The sequence below is a fragment of the Chenopodium album genome, chromosome 24 (genome assembly GCF_948465745.1).
Source record: "Chenopodium album chromosome 24, dcCheAlbu1.1, whole genome shotgun sequence".
In the NCBI taxonomy this organism is placed as follows: Eukaryota; Viridiplantae; Streptophyta; class Magnoliopsida; order Caryophyllales; family Amaranthaceae; genus Chenopodium; species Chenopodium album.
The window spans coordinates 37,705,280-37,725,176 of record NC_137857.1 but is presented as its reverse complement, the minus strand read 5'-3'; the positions used below and the strand labels follow the sequence as shown (position 1 = coordinate 37,725,176).

At 34.9% G+C, this 19,897-nt stretch overlaps 1 pseudogene across 1 annotated transcript; it reads right to left on the bottom strand.

Moving 5' to 3' along the window:
• Positions 1-4,094: 4,094 nt before the first annotated feature.
• LOC145610137 (uncharacterized) lies at positions 4,095-16,803 on the bottom strand (annotated as a pseudogene). Its single transcript, XR_014106219.1, has 19 exons — positions 16,619-16,803; positions 14,566-14,659; positions 14,265-14,385; positions 13,940-14,013; positions 13,756-13,832; positions 13,528-13,564; positions 13,343-13,428; positions 13,184-13,243; positions 12,926-13,071; positions 12,638-12,764; positions 12,363-12,518; positions 12,156-12,266; positions 11,937-12,047; positions 11,669-11,767; positions 11,435-11,565; positions 7,620-8,586; positions 7,001-7,525; positions 5,451-5,897; positions 4,095-4,668 (listed from the first exon to the last, which is right to left on the bottom strand). The product of XR_014106219.1 is annotated as an uncharacterized LOC145610137 (transcript).
• Between the last annotated feature and the right edge of the window lie 3,094 nt (positions 16,804-19,897).

The following is a 19,897-nucleotide window of genomic DNA, read 5'->3' as shown; positions in this document are numbered from 1 at the left end:
TTGTTGATGGTTAAGCAATTGGGCATTGAAAGGAAGTAAAAGAAAGGTCACAAAGGGAAATTATAACTAAGAAGAAGCAAAATATTAAGTTCCTTGGAAAAAGTTAAGCCAATTAAAGAAGATGATACTCATTCCCATTTTCTTGGTAATATGATTTAGAGCTGATTTTGGCTTGTTTTAGCATTTTAGGCTTGTGTAAACAAATAGTAGGGTTTCAACAACAACAACAACAACAACAACAACAACAACAACAAAAAAACTGTAGATAGGAGGGTGTGTGGGGTCTATTGCACAATAATTTATGAGAATTATAGGACATTTAATTATCATCTGGTTTCGATATTTGCTTGAAACTCCTCCAAGTTTAATCTTGTCTCTTTTTTTTTTTATTTTTTTTTTATTTTTTTTTGAGGGAACTAATCTTGTCATCTTATGCTTGCAGAAATACAATTTTCCATATTTTTATCACAAATTACACTGGCCTTAGCATCAACAAACCTATTAAAACAGGTTAAAGAACAAGAAAAAAGAGTTTACAAAGAACAAAAATCACATTGAAAGCAAAAGATTGCAGCTTACCTAACAGTTTCTTGCAAAGCTTTTACAAGTTCATGCAAAGAAACAATATGTCTAAAATGGATTTCATACTTTATAAATATTAACACCCCTAAATCAATATTGTCAATGTGAAATTAAATAATACAGCACAATGGTAGGATTAAAAAGCTGTGCACACTTGGGATTTTTGTTCCTCATAAGCTCCCATTGGTTGCATTTTTCTTCGGCGCAGAATCTTAATAACAATCACCTTCCCTCTACAAATCCTAATGAAGATGTATCAAAACCAGGATGGACATGGCCCTTGCCGGTCCCGCCAATCGCAGGCTTGCCAAACCCGAATCCTGAGATCCATAGAGGCCACCAATCCCACCACGGAGGTGGTGGAGGTGGAGGTATAGGAGTAGGTGGTAGGGCTGCTGAATGCAACTGCCACTGTAATTGTGATTGTGAAAAGACTCAGTGTAAGAGTAATGCAGGCGTAGGTGGCGGGCCTGTCGTATGCCTGCCCATGACCTGTGATGGTATGAACGGGTGCAAAGTTGGTGGTGGAATAAGCAATGAAGGTGCTAGCAGTTTTCAAATCCCGCATTTTACAGTAGCAGGAATCGGTCCAAATGGACAAAGTACATCCCCTGTAGACATAAATGTTACAGATGCAGGACGTCACTGATGACTAATGATCATCATGTATCCAAGAAACACACAATGAAGGGTAGGATTTTGGCTTGTAAGGTTGAATATGTAGGAAGGTATTCATAGAATGGATTTGTTTCGTGGTTTGTATAATGGCTGTGTTCATGTATAGGCATATAGAACTGCTAATTAATTAAGATACAAAGTATCAACGATCAAGAATTCAAGATATAGGAGTTCAAATATGGCACTGTACCTAACAATGGACACTTTTGTCTCTTAAGTCTAATACAATCTGCAAATTTGGCGTGGTTTTCTCACAGCTGTTTTTACTACGTATATTAGATAATAGAATCAGTGTGTTATGAACTTATGAGATTGAATCACAGTATTAATGGAAATTGATAAGATAGATTTTAAAACTAAGTGAACAACTCAACAAACCATACACTTATAAACCACAGAAATTACTAGAAAAGGACTTGGATTAATATCAAAGATCGTAAATCATAGTATGTCTGAAATAATATCTTGGTCTTTAATAAAAAAAATGTTAAATAATGCAAGTACACAAGACTTTCTGAATTGAAATAAGTTGCATGGACAAAAACAGCATGATCAACAAGAAGATACTTGATGCTTTCCTACCACCATGCCACTGGCATGAATCCAGATTTTAAGGACAAACTGCAAAACATGTACATTTACGTACAGATATGTTCAGCCTCTGAGCTATGACTTGAGCCTACTACTACAAGCCTACAACTATTTAAGCCCTTAATCCATAGCAGAACTATTAACTGAAAATGGAACCATCAAAATGGGCTTCTATTTCTCTGTTGGTTTTAATACTCACCTCATCCCTTTCCCTTTACTCTGCTGCAAGACTATTACAAGAGGATACCGATAGGTCTAATGGTAAAGATACATATACTGAAAAGATATTAGAAACTGGACATGGTTTCGGAAAAGGCTTTGGCTACGGCAATGCGGGAGGTGGAGGAGGAAGTGGTTACTTGGGAATGCACATCTTCAACCCCGCCATCCCTGGTTTTGGTGTGGCACGTTTCCCAGGCTTTCATATTCCCATTATTTCTTTTGGTAGAGGAGGTCAAGGTTGGGGCAATGGTGGTTTGCCTATAAATGGTCAGGGTTGGGTTAGTGGTGGTTTTGGAGGAGGTGGAAGCGGTCAGGGTTGGGGTAGTGGTTTTGGAGGAAGTGGATTCGGTCAAGGTTGGGGAAGTGGAGGTGGAGGTGGAGGGGCTGGTCAAGGTTGGGGTGGTGGTGGTTTCGGTGAAGGCAGTGGAAGCGGAGGCTGGGGTAGTGGTGGTTTCGGTGAAGGCAGTGGAAGCGGAGGCTGGGGTAGCGGTTCTGGAGGAGGAAGTGGAAGTGGTGAAGGTTGGGGTAGCGGTGGTTTTGGTGAAGGCGGTGGAAGTGGTCAAGGTTGGGGTAGTGGTGGATATGGAGATGGTGAAGGTTGGGGGAGCGGTGAAGGTGGTGGAGGCGGTGGAGGTGGTGGCTATGGGAGTGGTTATGGAGGAGGCAGCGGCTGGGGCAGTGGAGGAGGAGGCAGCGGCTGGGGCAGTGGAGGAGGTGGCATGGGAGGGTATCCTGGATATAAAGGGGGTGAAGGAATGGGAGGTTATCCTGGATACGGTGGGGGTGAAGGATGGGGCTGGGGTGGGGGCAGTAGTTGGAAACTTCTTGATGGATACCATTACACACAAGCTGGGGATGGCGTCTCTGCACAGCCTCCCTACTTTGACAATTTGTTTGATTCTGCTACACCAACACAGGGGCAACCCCTGGGAAGGAATGAGGACAATTTGCATGATGATTTAGCGCAGCACAGAGATACAGTAGCTCATGCTCCATCATCCGAATAAAGCTTGCAGCTAAGGTGTTTCTTGCTGGTTTCAATCTGGTGTATATGCTCTAGAATTAGCAGCAGAAAACAGCATGCTCTGTTTTTATGATTTATACAATAAAGCACTAAACCTCCTATGTTGATACTTGATAGATGAATAAATAATTTGGTTATGGTAAGGTAGCTAAACATAGGTCCCAAATTGTCTGAACAATTACAATCTTCAGAAAACTCCCCAACTTGTATATTATGGCATCGCATGGTATTATCTCCCCAGCATAGCTATAAACAAGAAGCCTAGCAACTTGCTGAGCAATTTGAAGACTGTATACGTTTTAGTCAAATCTTATGAATATTTAGTGCTTCTAACCTTAATTATCAACTCCCAGATTTTCTAGCATCTTAGATTAAAAATAATTAGCTAGTAAAAAATGTCTAACCAGATCAGAGATTCTCTGTTGTTTACAATTATCTCCCTCTATGACTGGCTCTGTCCCACTTTGCAGCATTCGACACACAAGTAATACAGTGAAGTTTGTGAGCATGTTTACTTGATCTGCAACATCTTAAGTATTTCCATCAGCTCCTATAGCAGCTGCTTTCATCTAGCATAGTGAATGAAAAAAGATAATCAGCCTAGCACGTTCAAATAGATGAAGCCTGTGCGCAGAAGCCTATGTATCAGTCAAATAAAAAAAAGCACAAAAATAATAACACAGGCACGATCATGAAGCTAAATACTGACAGAGATCAAAACAATTAAAAATGACAGCTATGCACATTAAAAGCAGAGGAGTTTAGCAGTTTACTGGCTAGAAATTGAACAGAACTCCCACAAGCTTCTGTTATTCCTTTTGCATCATCAGATAAGACCAAAGACACACCTCCTACCCCCACACTGAAGGTCCTCCTATTGGAATCCGGTGAAATTATAATAATAGAACAACCTGTTTGATACGATGATACCTAACAGTATAAATTCTTACCATCATTAAGGTGATACTAATTTCATCTAACAGAAATACATTACAGGTTTAATAACAAATGGTCTTTACTGCAAAAGTTATTACAAGAGGATATATGAACAAAACATCAAAATTAAAATAGGGCAGACCATACTCTGTCTATGGTACATTTATGCACACAGAAATTGATGAAAAGGCTTCAATTGAAGCCTACCTAGATCATATTATTGTATTAGATTTCACTGTACATGAAACATCTTAAGGTAAGCCAAACAGTTGAAGTCTTTACTTCTATCAGACTGATTTCATTGGCTGTGAATGTACAAAAATTTTCACTTAATATATGCAACTGTACAGCCATAGTTCATTGGACTTTCTTGCTCAAATTTCTCAATGCGCAGATGGTTCTTCAGCATCTCAATCACACATTCTTTGAGTATTCCAGTGCCCCATTCCATGTATGATAAAGAGAAGAGAGTGAGTTTCCCTTGCTGCTATAGCCATACTGAGTGTATGAGAAGCTTCCTCCGCCCTCATGCCTCGAAGATCAAGAGTATTCTTTGAAGTCTGTACAGCTGCTCCATAAGATAATTCCTCGTCTTTCTTACCACCTAAATAATTCAATGTCCCTGGCATACGACCCTATATAGACAACAGTAGATAATAAACAAGCTTAAGCAACTGTTCTTCACAAGTCACAACAATACAAATTTCAGTATACAATACCAACTACCCTAGATAATCCACAATCCATACGACCATACCTGATCACTAGATCAGGCAGCTCAACTAAGTAATTGACACCAAGCCAAAGCAAACAGAACAATTATTGCCAGGTTTTTATCAGTAATTTGCAAGAGAAAGAAAATTAAAATAGCCACATATATACATAAAGATTGGTAAAAATACTAGAGGGGAATAATATAAATATAATTGGTGTTTTCCTATTCTTATTCTTTCCCTTCATAAACAATAGAAGGATTACTATTTCACATAAAGAAACTGCAAGTATTTTGTATGAAAAATGCACAAGGCCAGCCAAAACAACAACATAAACAAAAAACATTTAAAAAAAAAAAGAAAATAAGAAAAGACCAAAATCATGTAATCTACAAAAGGGTCAAAGACGCATTGAAAATAAAATAGATAAATAGCCTCCCTCTTTTTTTGCATTCAATTTCAGTTCATATAAAACATCATTCATAAAAGAGAAATCTTTATAAATTTGCAATGATATTCAAGAGTTTCGATTGCTAAACATCATAATTGATGATGCACAATACCATTTTTGCCTGAAAAGAAGTGCATTCATTTGCTATTCTTTACACAGAATCCATATTGATTCTTTGGTCAAACAGAATATAATACTTGTAAATGTTAGAGTAGTTCAGAGAGACAACAAATGTCATAAGAGTGCATAGTACCTGCTTCTTCACAAGTGAGCGTGCGTCAGCTGCAATACCTTCAGTTGGTTGGATACCACTTTTATCCACACGGAATCTTACTTTTCCATGCTGGATGAGAACAGTTTCATCATCTTCAGACACCTCAACCACAGAAGCCAGCTTACCTCCTAAACGTTTCACATGGACCTGCTCACCAGGTTGAGGTGTATGCATAACTTCCAAATCTTCAGAGACCCTATCCAACATAGGACGATGACTTTGTACCAAAGTTCCAATTGTTGATTCAGCCTTTTTCACAAGAGATCCATACTGATCAAAATCAGCGATTATTAATTGATTCTCAAACTCCTGGACCACAGCTTCTAACTTTGATTTCACAAGATCGAGTTCTTCTTCAACTTGCTGGGTCTCCTTTGCAATCAGAGCCTTCTCACGCCATTCAAGATCTTGAGTTTCAACTTCAATCTTCATAAATTCAAGAGAAACATTTAGACAGTAGAATGGAGTTTGAATAAAGTTCCTCATTTGATTTAGCAGAAAGCACAAAAGACTTCAAGCTTAAATAATGCAAAAAACAAAAGGAAAAAAAAAAAAAAAAAAGTAGTTTGTTCACATATTTGACATGATCACTACATAGAATTTAGTTAAATCAACGTTTTTATTACACTTAAAAGGTATCACACTCCCACAGTTCTGCCATAGCCCTTTATTGGAATCCTGACAAAGGTTTTTCAATTAAAAGAAATTTAAGACGAACTTCAAAAATTAAACATATAAATTAAAAACCTTTAACGCGCAGGTTTTTAGGAATAGGGAAAAAAACATCATTTTATTAAAAACCAATACAAAGAATTGAAATTGTTATAGACTGCTAATGGTATGGATCAGATCATCCTCCTCTTGAAATACAGCATGTTTGTCAAAAGCGCTCGTAGAATTATGGAATAACTCTGTGTGAAAAAAAAGTGAAAAAGGAAATTTGTGTAACAGCAATAATAGTTAGTTTTCAATTGATTTGGTTTGTGAAAGGGGCTTGAATAGATTAATAGTTTAATTGATTATGTTTAATCTTACTCCCTCCGTAATTTATCCATACTTGTTACCCAGACTCTAACATGGATATGGAACTTTATACTTCATTTTGGACCAAAATGTTATCAAAATTATCCATAAAATCGGTAAGTCCAAGACTGCCAGAAATTTGTTCTCCAATTAATATCATGCTATTGGTAGGATTGAATTGAAAGATTCAAGTAATTCATTGCACATCTAATTCGTTCCAAAGAATGTAGATGCATCCATTTGCCAAAAAGAAATATTCGAAAGTTACCTGTGGTCAGCAACTTATGCAATATCCAAATCATTAGCTATCAAAAGACGACTCATCTACCCATATCATCCAATGATGTTTGGACCCAACCCAAATTATATCACCAAATTCAACCAAAAGAGTAAACCCCAGTAAACAACTTCTATAGTCTACACATTAAAGCAAATGGGAGTTGGACTTAAGTCACTTAACATATGATTCATAAAAGGTCTAACAGGGCAGATCTCAAATTTCTTACCTCATGATAAAGATCCATTACATCAGAATGAAGGGATGCAGCTAGTCTAGCCCGTTCACCCATCCTATTTCTCTCCTCCGATAAAGACTGATATAGCAGACCTTTTCTCTGTGCCTGCTTTTCTGGCATCAACCTCTCAAGCCAGCTTTCTGCATGATCAATAATCTTATCATCAAAGCCAATTCTCCTAGCAATTCTCAAGGCGTTTGATTCACCAGAAGATCCCCATAAGACCTGAAAAGTAGGCTGTAGAGTGTCCAGCGAAAACTCCATAGCTGCATTCTCAAATCGAGCATCCATGTCCTTTAGGCGGCTTAAATCAGCATAATGGGTGGTTACAACAGCTAAAGTCACTCTATCTTTTAGATATTGTAAGATGCTGGAAGAAAGTGCTACTCCTTCCGAAGGATCAGTCCCACTCCCAATTTCGTCAATTAGGACAAGTGAATCTTTTGAAGCCACCTCCAAAATCTTGCCAATTCGCAAAATGTGGCCACTAAAAGTAGAAAGGCTTTGTTCCAAGGACTTCAATCGGAAAAAGGGGAGATAAGGAAGAGTTTAGAATGAATGTAGAAATACTTGTGGCAAATCAGCTGACAAAGAAGAGAGAAAATCCTACCTGATGATCTCCTATATCTGCCAGAACTAAATCAAACCAGGGGAGCTTGGGAATACTTTTAGCTGGCAAATACAGGCCAGCCTTTGACATTAGGGACACAAGTCCTAGAGTTTTCATGGAAGCAGTTTTCCCACCCGCGTTTGGCCCTGAGATGATCACCACATTGGTTTTATGTCCAATTCTAATGTCTATTGGAACAGGAACCTTATACACTTCATCAGGCAGCTCTTTGATGGATTTTATACCAGCTTCCCCATTTAAGTTCTCTGAATTCCCTGATTTGGGTCCTGATATATCCTTCAAGCTACCCATACATGGTTCAAGTAGCAAGGGATGTCTAATTCCTTCAACATCTACCAATAAAGCATCATCATTAGTAACTGAATATAAAATAGGACATCTTGCATCTAACCAATTAGCATAACCAGCTCTTGCAACTGCAAGATCAACCTCTCGGATTCTATCTAACAAATCATTGACAGCTGCTGCTGACTTTCCAAGTTCAGAAGCAAGCATACTTAAAATAGCTCGTTCCTCATCCTTTTCAGAATTGGCCAGCCAGACTTCCATGTTGTTCAAGTCCACTGCCTCTTTAGGTTCCATGAAGTATGTTGCTCCAGAACTACTGATATCTAAAACAACACCACCGGGAAGCAAAGATCTATGAGAGGCTTTGATACCAACGCACATCCTAGATCTACGATTTGTGACCACAGCTTTGTCAATACCTCCAGCTTGAAATACTTTATGTGAAACACTTCTTAAAAGAGAATCTAAAGCATCCATGTTCTTCTTCCTTTCTGACCTAATGAACTTCAAGTCATCGCTGGCTCTATCCAGCACTATTGAAAGTTTACAGTCTACACAATATTCCATCTTCTGCTCCAATTCAACCAGGAAATTGCAATTTTGGAGAATTTCAAGCAAAGGATAGCTCCTGTTTCAACAGATGAAGCTAAGTAAACTCCTATGGACTAGTTACGGACAACGTAATAAAATAGAACTTTGGAGAAGGAAGCCAAGAGAAAATAACGGGAATTCTCATACTCCATTTGTTTCACAATAAGCTTAACACTTTCCTTTACACTAACTAACTCCAAGACATGCTTTTTACTTTAAATATCTTAAATTACATAGTTTAAATTTATATTAGTTAATATTTTGAAAATATACATCAATTCGAATCAAACAAGAGTCAATTTAATTTTTAAACATAAATGTAAGAAAAACCGGTCAAAAGTTTACAAACTTTGACCATTTAATAGCAAATGTCAAACTTATTATGAGTCAAGGGGAGTAATAAAATGGAAATTCATAGTTGATTGTGATTTTGATGCAATTAATTCATCAACAATGTTGCTACAATCTCAGGCCTTTGAATGGTTGGACACTCCCAACTACAAGCTGATCAGAGTATTATAAGGCTCAGCCACTTTCTGATTACTTCCATGCTTAATCTTCTCTATTCTAATTAAATCGCTACTGGTGTTAGCGGTTTATACAACTTTGACACTCGATAAACAAAATACGTGTACTCGGATATCAACTGGGGCTCCCTCATTATATATACTCCTATATCATACATACCGTGCAATTCAACTAACACAACAATCAACAATAATATAATTTCCTTTCGATTTCGAACCAATCGATTATAGCAGTTATATAGCAGAAGTATACAAGAACAATACAATTCACCAACAATCAAATTTACACAAAAACATCATTAGCACTAAATTCAATCAAAAAATAACACAACTAACTAACCTCCCATCATCATGAGAAGAAATCTCCAGCAGCTGCTGAAACAACCGTTTCGCCGACCGCAACGTCCGCTTCACCGAACAAAGCTCCCCAATAGAAAGCAGCTCACCGGAAGCAGCCATATCCACCACAGCAGAAACATCATCAACACCAGAGAAGTCAAGAGGAGTGTGGAGGCCCAATGCAGCAGTGGTCTGGGCCAGGAGCCTCTGACTCTCATCCAAGGTCCGGCCCATTGGAATGGACCCGTTTTGGGCTCGGGAGAGACCCATAGTGGTGGAAACGAAGGGGGAGAGGTGATTGCAGAGACGATTCCATTCCAGAGTTTCTAGGGTTTCGCGTTGAAGCGAGTCGGAGTTGGAGGAGAGAGAAAGTTGACAGGAGAGTTTTCGGTGGTTGTGACGGCGGTGGAGGAGAGAGAATCGCCGGTGAGGGCGGTGGAGAATGGTGGTAAAGGAGAGTGAGAGTGAGAGTTTGAGCTCCATTGGAGGAGCCAAATTTGGGATTTTTTAAATGTTATCCATTTGAATGGTTTGTATGTACTAATTGGCTGTGATTACTTGCACTCTTATGATCGTGCTTCAACCCTCACAGTCAATCGCAATGGACCCGTATTTGGTGTCTTTGTAGGATTTGAATCCCAAATTTACAAGGTAGGCATCTTGTTAAGTGAGGCAAGGACCTGCATTTAGGTTATGTTTAGTTCAACCTCCTTTTTATAATAATTTTGAAGCGTAATGCTATCCAATATTTATTGTAACTTACTCTACTAGTTTTGGAAGTTTGTTTGTGTTAGAAATAATCCTTAGAATGATGGCGCTTGTAAAAGGATTGGAGTTGGCTCGTAATATTTGCATCATTAGATTAATGGTTTGATTGGATAGTCTAGCATGTGTGTAACAGTGAAGAAATGAAAGATATACGAGGTGATACGAATAGAATGATGAGTTCATCATTATCAAGAATTGATTAGCTATGAGGATCAGGAGGTGAAAGCAAATCATGTTAATCGTGAAGGGAATCGTACAGCGAATTGGCTTGCAAGTCTAGGAGTGATTCAACTCTGTAGGATCGTAAATGAGGATAAATAGTGGTGTTGCATTGCCACGTCTTATTCCTCATGTAGTGCCTTAGATTAAAGTTTAATTAGCTTGTTTTTGTTTCTCACAATAATGTAATACTCATAAATCATAATCCATCTTTTGGATGTCAACAATGCTAACATGATGATAATTCTTCAAAATTTTAATTTGTACTCGTAGCAATGAATAATTTTCAAATATTAACTTTTTCAATATATTACTCATTGTCTCATTAATAAATGATACCGTATACAAAATACTTAAATAGTATTGATAATTAGAGAATAGAGATGTATATTTGCAGAAGCATTTTTCATAGACTTGTGTAGTTGTGTTGTTAAGTTAGATGAATATTTTTGTGATTTTATTCTTTAGTTGTGTTGTTTAGTTAGATGAATATTTTTGTGATTTTATTTTTTCTTATGAATGGACTCAATTCTTCACCTTATTTTTGTTCATTTGAAAGGAGTTGCAACAGGAACAATTCATGTCATTCCCCTTTAATCATTGACAGTTTGTCATCTTAACCCTGTGTTTCTCCCTATAATTCATTCAATGAAAAACACAATGCACAAAAAGGTTGGTAATTGATTGCAGTTCAATTTTGTACAATATCCTCAGTTCTGCTACCAAAACCTTTGTTAACATTATCAAAACCACGAAAACTTCGGGTCACCTACATCAAATTCCAACATCGAATCTCCAAGAATAGTTCCTCGGCGAAGATGCTGTACACATAAATACTATGTACACTTTGGTCTGCTGATTTCCAGTCATCTTCAACTGTACAACAAGCAATCATCTACATAATTTGTGCCCGGCCACCTGAATAAAAGACGAGAACAATAGTTATATTTAGTTATTAGCATTCAGATTTCTTAGGCATAAGAAAGGAAAACAAGTGTCTATCAACAAAAAATAATAAAACAGATTAGCAAATTACCTTAAATAATCCAGGCATCTAGCCGCGGCTATTTTGCTAAAAGACGGTTTCCACAGGCTGCAGGAGCATGTTTTCCTTCCTTGTACACAAGATTTCCTCTTACAAATGTTGCCAACACTTTACCAGAAAGTTTTCTCCCCATGTAAGCAGAGATGCTCTATAGTATATGAAATCAATGAATAAATTAAAATTAGGAAGCAAGTTTATTAAAAGCATTTGAAGTGTTTTGTTCTACAGTTCATATATATACTGTAACTTACAGGATGCTTGAAGTATGAAAGATGATTTTCGTCAAGATCAAAATCTGTTTCAGGTTCCCATGCAACTATATCTGCATAATTCCCAACTGCAATAGACCCCTGCACATGTTCATAAGCTCAGGTTAGATTAATGTTACAGTTTGTGTCTGAATTCGTGCATTAGTCCTAAACTTCGTTCTTTTACATGGAAAACGCTTATCATAGCTTACAGGAGGAAATAAACTTGTATAGCCATTATATTAAATTTTTGTGAAATAATGTACTGCACCTTTAAAGGTAGGCCAGCAAGTTTGGCTGGTTTCTCGCTCCACCATGAAGCTATTTGTTCAAAAGTTACTCCATATTTACGACCAGAAGTCCATGTTGCAGGAAGGACATACTGCACATAATTGAAGGAGATTGTTTTAGGCCGTTTAGCTGAATGAACAAGTCAGGATACTGAGATAATAGTAATAGCACGATACTTCATAATTTTGAATGGACTGACCTGCAAAGATGATACTCCACCCCATGCCTTCAAGAAATCACCCTGCTGTAGAAGTTTAAGGTCTGGGAGTGCTGGTGAATGGTCAGAACTCAGCATATCGATATCTCCACCCTAATATAACAGAAAATTCAAGAAAATCCAATTTAATGATTGAAATTTGAAGTATGTCATCACAATTAGCGCACATGTGTTGGTATAGGAAAATACCCTCAAAGCCTCCCACAATTTTTCTTTGTTTTCAGCATCTCGGATAGGAGGAGCACACTTAAATCGTGTATCTCCATCAGGAATCTCATCTGCGGAAAATGACAGGTAATGAGGACATGTTTCTATGCTTATGCTGTCACCTCTAGCCTTTGCATTCTGCAACAAAAAAACCGACAGGAAATTACTAACAGGCATTATATTATGTTGCAGGATAACCCAAAACACTAAACACTTTTACACATTCACAAAGATTGTGAAAAATGGTAATTATATACCTTCAGAAGGTTTAAAGAAGATTGAGCATCAGAAAGATGGACAATATGAAGGTGAGCTCCTTCTGCAGGACCACCAGCTCTTGTGTTTTCGCTTACTGTCAAAAGATTTCTAATAGCTGCCTCCTCCCTAGCATAGTAAAGAGTAATGAAAGTTCAATAACAGCACGAGCCACAACTAATCTATAGACTAGTTAAGAAACAGTAACACTCCTTGCATGAGGGATCATCTATGTATTTTAGGCTCAAAAATCTGCATTCATTAGCATAATAAGCTAAGATATAACTCACATTGATGGGGGTCTTGTCTCAAGGTAAGTTGAATAAAATCGAGCATCTTTGTTATCATCCTTCACTGACTTGTCTGCAAAATCTAGTTGAACTTCTGCATGTACGAGCAATGGTCTTTTGAATTTAGCCAAAACAGACAGTCCTTCCTACAGAACCAATATACAGATTCAACGTTAATACAAACGTAGAAGAAGCACAATGGTATTGAAGCAGGGGAAAATCAGAACAGAGAAGATTACTAAGAAAGATAATAATCACCTTAATGTGGGTGATGTTTGTCATGGGGAAGTCATTGATTCCTGATGGACACATGAAAGACTGTAAAAGAGAGTGTTAGTAAATGATTATGGCACTTCGAGCTTCAAAATCTAATGCAAAACTCATGATCAAACAAAAGAATCACAATGACATTCTTACCTTTAAACCGAGAACTCCAGCTCTAAGGAAACGCTCTACAGCTGTGGCATTGAGGGCATTATCAGGCACTAGACCACCCCAGAAACCTATAGCAATGATCCCAAGTTAAAAACTCTATTTGACACAAATACAAAAGGGAAAAAAAAAAAAAAAAAAAGGGATTAAACAAGGTTTCTGGAGCTTACCAACATCAACAAAAATCCTGTTCTTTGCAGCATCGATCTGTTCAACACACCGATAAAATATTATATAAGCTTTTATAGACGGCGAGTTTGATCATATATTCATATGTAATGGATTTGCAATAAATGTTAATAAACAATTTTGTAGTAATATCTTAGGCAAGGACTATTATCAACATGTTTATAGCTTTGGTCAAATAACAAAATGAAAAGTTTTGCATAAATCATTACCTTAAGCTTAAGAGTTTCCTCAGAAACTGTTGAAGGTTCGCTGTTCAAAGGCATGTCTATCAGGGTCGTTATCCCACCTGTCAAAACATTGTTCAGTTTCGATATATGCTTAACAACCAGCATAGTGTAGCATGCAGATGAAAGGGAATTGCAATCACAAAACACAGGGGAAAACTGAAAGTACCAGCAGCAGCAGCTCTGGTACCAGTAGGAAATCCTTCCCACTCCTCTCTTCCAGGATCATCCAAATGCGCGTGCCTGGAGTCAGAAAAACAAATCAGTTGTTGAAAATACAGGATAACAAACATTTCCTTGAGATAAACTAATCAAGAAAGTCTTAGTCTAGCACTGATTCCACTTGCTCCTTGAGATGAAAGGAAAAAGAATGAAGTTATATTCATCTATGAAGCACAAGATAACACGAAAGGATTCAGCTTATGTTAGTTCGTTATTAAGTAACAATGATGCAGATGCGAATGCAATGTAGGTCTCTCGGGTAGATATCTTACACATCAATTAGGCCCGGCATGACAACAGCCTCCCCAAAATCAACTATTGGACCATTCCTGATATATCCATGCCAATCTTCTTCTTTAACAAGGCTAAAGACTTTGCCATCTTTTATCTCAACTGTTTAAATTGTGCACATTGAAGAAATATGATTAATTGGTAGTTATGGAAAAAAGTTTAATTTGCGACGAGGTTTCTTAGCTTCTTTCTTTAACTCTCGCGTATGATCATGTCAAATACAATCAAGGTAAACTAAAAACCATCTTTAAGTGGAAAAAATTATGACAGTTATAAACAAACCTGCACCAGAAATGACACCGTCCTGTGTTACAATCCGCTTGCTAGATATCCAGTAATGGTTGTGTTGTAGAAGGCTACATCCACTTGGAGCAGTCTGCAACATCATCAAAATTTTCTTAGTTATTGATTCTACATTTGTATGATTAGCTTGAATTATACTAAAGGTACTAACACAATTTTAAGCTTTTTTGACTATGCACAAGCATAACAATACAAGTTAATGCATAATGTGCTCGAATTTTAGCAAGCTCATTTTGGGTATTACCCCATCCCTTTTCCTATAGTTAACTAGTTAAGGGTCGAGTTTGATCAAGTCTGAGAACTAGCCAACTACAGAATAAGGGTAACACCCCAAATGAGCTTGTTCAAACTCGACCCTTGATATTCTACTCGAAAATAAGAGGGATATCAAAATAACTTTAGGCCATGGAGTGTTAGTTAACATGATTTTTTTATGTACCATTTGCTATTTTGCTACATACTACGTACAAGTACAACCTTAGAATGATAGAATTGGTTAAGATGAGATACTCCTATCACATCAAACAAAGTGGTGTTAAAGTTATTTTTTTTTTTTTAGACAGGAGTGTTAAAGTTATTGTGATTCATTATTTCTTTATATTGCAAAGTTGCAACCATCAATACTGTTAAATATTTTGATGAAAATTGGGACCAATTTAGACCAAACGTACAGCTACTAAACTTCTGGTCTGCCCTTGATTTATACAGCTCATTTGAAACGTGTAGGCTAACAACAGATACGAATAAATTACTCGATTTGTCCCTTAAGCACACCGTCTCATTTCCCATATAATAGTATTACCTTATCATAGTAGTATTACATCGATAAGTACGGAGTACACAAGTATTGAGGTAATTTCTTACAAATAAAACACAAAAAAAAAAATGTGACAACCTTTTAAAAACGGAAATATTATAAGTTAAATCATGTAAGTAAGAAGAATTTTAAATTACAAATTGAAACACAAGGATAATATAAAGTGTAAAAAGATCTTGTCAAAAAAAAATAAATAAATATAAATAAAGTGTAAAAAGAATCAATTGAAAATTGAATCCAACTACCACTACAGTTTAGGATTCTAATTTGATACGAATTAGAGATTACTTTATAATAACAGTTGAAAAAGTTTTAGTGCCGTAATAATTGACCATATTATTCATGTGCATGAATTTGGTTGTTAGTGCTTTTTCTATTAAATTTTTATGAAGTACAGTAGATTTTTTTTTAATTTTTATTTAATTTTTTTTTTTAAATAGTGCTAGTACTATTTTTGTGCGGTTAACAAGAACTCAGACTTCTCCAAACACTTTGCAACTTGCATTGTATAACAGCCGTAAATTGCCCGTCAAAAATTCCAAAGAAAAAGGTGGGAGAAAATAACTGGTAAGACAATCACTTTGATGATGTATTTAAGGGTGACAAAACCTCAACAAAAACCTCATTTTACCCTCTACTTTAGTTGTTATGCCACGATGTTAAAATAATGTCCACAAAACGTATTATTGTTGGATGTATCACTCTGGAATCTCCGAATTTGTTTCCTACAAATGTGTTTGTATATGAGAATATCTTTCGAAAACAACTAACTGTACAATAACAACCCAATATAAACCCTACACGCTCGCTTTTAGTAATTACATTAATTAATCAAAATAATAAACCAATAGAATCAAAATGAAGCCCTAGACTTTATGATTCTTAACCAATAGAAGAACATGAAGCCCTAAACTTCATGATTCTAACTTACCCCACCAAGAAATAGTATCCCCTAAACCTTTGCACCAACAAATATAAAATAAAATAAAGGCAAAATCAAAGATTATACATGTGTAAATAAAAAATAAAAAAGATTCTCTACAATAACGAGACAGACGAAAAATTTAATTACATATAATTAGTTTTTGAGAATAACTAAATCGAGTAACCGGAGAGAATCCTTTCGTGTATGATCGTATCATAAACATGAAATAAAAAAAAAGAAAATGTGATAAAAGAAACGTCGAAAAAAAAATATGGGAAAAAAGAACGGACCTTGAGAGAGAACTTAAGAAAGAATAGGAGAATGGAAGCAATAACAGGAAGTAAAGAGAAGAAGCTCCGTTTTTGAAACTCCATTATTTTCTCTCTTCTCTTCTTTTTTTTCACTCACACTCTCTCTCCTCTCTCTAGATCTCTCTCAATAGAATTTATGAATCAAAACAAATAATGAATCAACGTATGATATAAATCGAATAAATATATATACACAAAACAAAGATACTTAGACCTACGCACTAGAGGGGGACAACCACTTGACTAAAAAAGATTAGGTCCTTTTTTATACTATATTATTTTAATTTATCATGACTGCGGAATTCTTTAACCTCTTATTTTTTGTAATCGTTGTATATCTAAAATATCTTATTATATCATACTACTATATTAGAGTAGTTAATGAGTTAATTTGAGATACTTTTCATCTCGATCAATTAAAAACACGTATTCTTTACGAGTTAGTATTATTGTATTTTATAGTACATGTAAATAGATACGAGTAAGTATAAACCGTTGTATGAAAAATATTCCGAGAGGAGGGTGGGACCACGGGAATCCTTGGGATATTATAATGGAAAATAAGGAAAGGAATCAAAATGCTCCGTGATGTAAGGGACCAATTAGAGACGTTTGCAAGTTGGATCTTTACTTTCCAAATTTGTTGTTTACTTTATAAATACGAATAGTTAATTATTTAAATTAAAAGATATATAAAAGATTCTTTGTTCTTATTCATTTTGGTGTTCACGGCAAGTGGATTCTAGACATGCTCGTGCTGTCATTCACACTTATTTGCATGCACCTTTGTTTTTTTAGTTACGAGTAGTTTGTATATAAATAAAGTATAAGGTATTTTTGTTTTATTTAGTCGCAAAATTTCTACTTTTTACAATTTTTTTTTTTTTTTGAAGACTTTTTACACATATATCAATACTAGATTTAGTATAAATATTTCAACTACTAATTAATAAACAAGTTAGTTTTAAAAAAAAAACTTAATAAACAAGTTTTTTTAAAAAAAAAATTAATAAATAAGTATTTTACTAGCATAAATAATTATACGAAGTAGACATTATGAAAAGTTAATGGAGTTTATAAAAATGTATCTTATACGGAGTATGAATTACTACAAATTAAGATAAATCTATCTTATATTAAAAATATGTAAACAGCCTAAAATTTTTTATTTAAAAAAAAAAACGAACATAGGACCTAGTCATACAATATTCTAAAAAAATTAAAAATTATATAATTATGAAATGGCGTAGATATTATTTTGGAAAAAATTATAGATTAATTAGCTAGCTAAAAGCCAAGGGGTAGTCTGCAAAGATGCCCACCACAATCAGCACTCACCGGCCATACACGACCCACACCAACCCACCATGCATAAAATAGGCCCCATGCTTCTGGTCAGCGATTTAACACTTACAAATATAAAAATAAAATAAAATTTAAAAAAGTGGTAAAAAGTTGTGTAAAATACTACACTACTTGTATAATTATTATGTTTTGTATTTTTTGGATTATTATTATTAATATAATTATTACTCCTTAGTATTATTTGCAATGTACTCCTTTCTTTTATATAGATTAATAAAATCTTTCAAAAAAAATTATACATATAGGTAGTATCAGATTAATAAAAAAGATAGAATTAGGGTCTGTTCTCTTACGTTGAAATTCAGTTCAGTTCAGCTGAGTTCAGTTCAGCTCCTAATTTCCTTCTCTTATAAAATATTCATTTCATTTCAGTTCAGCTGAGTTCAGTTCAGTTCAGCTGAGTTCAGTCAATGAGAACATGCTCTATTTGATTTAATTTTCAATGTATTTATTATTTCTAATCTCTCTTGTAGATCCGTATGGTTTCTTATTAATGAATTAATTAATCTTCCCTTCAAAATATATATATATTATACAAGTACTAAAAATCTTGAATCTTTGTATAAGGGGATTTAAGGGAAGAGTTAGTTTATTATGGATACGAAATTTTTAACGCAATATTTTCATAAACACACAATCTATGTGAATGGATTTCAAAACTCATACTAAACCTGTAATTTCAAGCATTACAAAATTTGCTACTCTGTAGTTCGTTCCCAAGACTTTATGTCTTTATGAAGACCAATTTAAGTTGGAATTGAAAAAATTAGTCTATCTGCATGTAAAAGCAAAATCAAAATATATATTCACGAGATATGTTTAAAACAAATAAAAAGTAAGTTCAAATGTAAGAATATTAGTTCTCCCATTTGTATATGCTTCTGATAAATTTTTAATTTACAACTTAATTTAATTTATCATAGATTGTAAATGTAAAGGATATTTAGGTGGTTTAAAATGTAGGAACTAGATTGTTATGAGTCAGTAAAAAATAATTTTAAAAACGTTTTACACGGTGTGGTCAGTCATATTTAAGAATTTATAAAATACATATATAGTATATCTTTATATGTAAACTAGTAAACTATATACAAAATACAAGTAGATGAATAGCCTAATTCACTCTCAATTGGATTACACTCAATCAAAACTAGTCTTAATTCTTGTTTAGGATTTCTATCCTAATCATATAACTATATTTTTTTATTTTATTTTTTTTTTGAGAAATAATCATATAACTATATAAGCAATAGAAGTAAGTGTGGATATTTCATTATATTGTAGATAGTGGTCATCATGATAATATAATTCGTGGAACAAAATTAATCTTCATATTCGATAAGATTGACACCTTGAATTATTACTGTCTACTTATTACTTCGCATAAGATAAGATTGAATTAAAATCTTGTTAATTTTGTTTACATATTTGGAAGATTTCGCAAATATATCGAGTTCGAAAAATTAGGTAAAATAATAATTTTATCCTATTTTAAAAGTCTTTTTTAAAAAATTTTTGTGAGTAAACTATGACTCCGTGTTGTTCATTGGAATATACCATTCCAAATATAAATCCAATTGACGAATGAGGTGCGTGTACCTTTTTTTTTTTTTTTTAACTTTAAAATAACCCTATATATATTTTAATTTTTTTGGAGGATAAAATAACCCTATACAAGTATTTGATTAGAGAAAATGAATAATACGAAGTAACAAACATTGAAATAATGCATTAAATATGAACTACTATTCGAAAATGCTAGGAACCTGGAAAATATGCTTGTTTAGACTTTTGATCCACGCACTCGAGTATTTATAGCAATAAATAAAAGTCCAAATCAATTTTCAAGATTCAATTCACTTAACCAATAACAACATTATTACGAGTACGAGA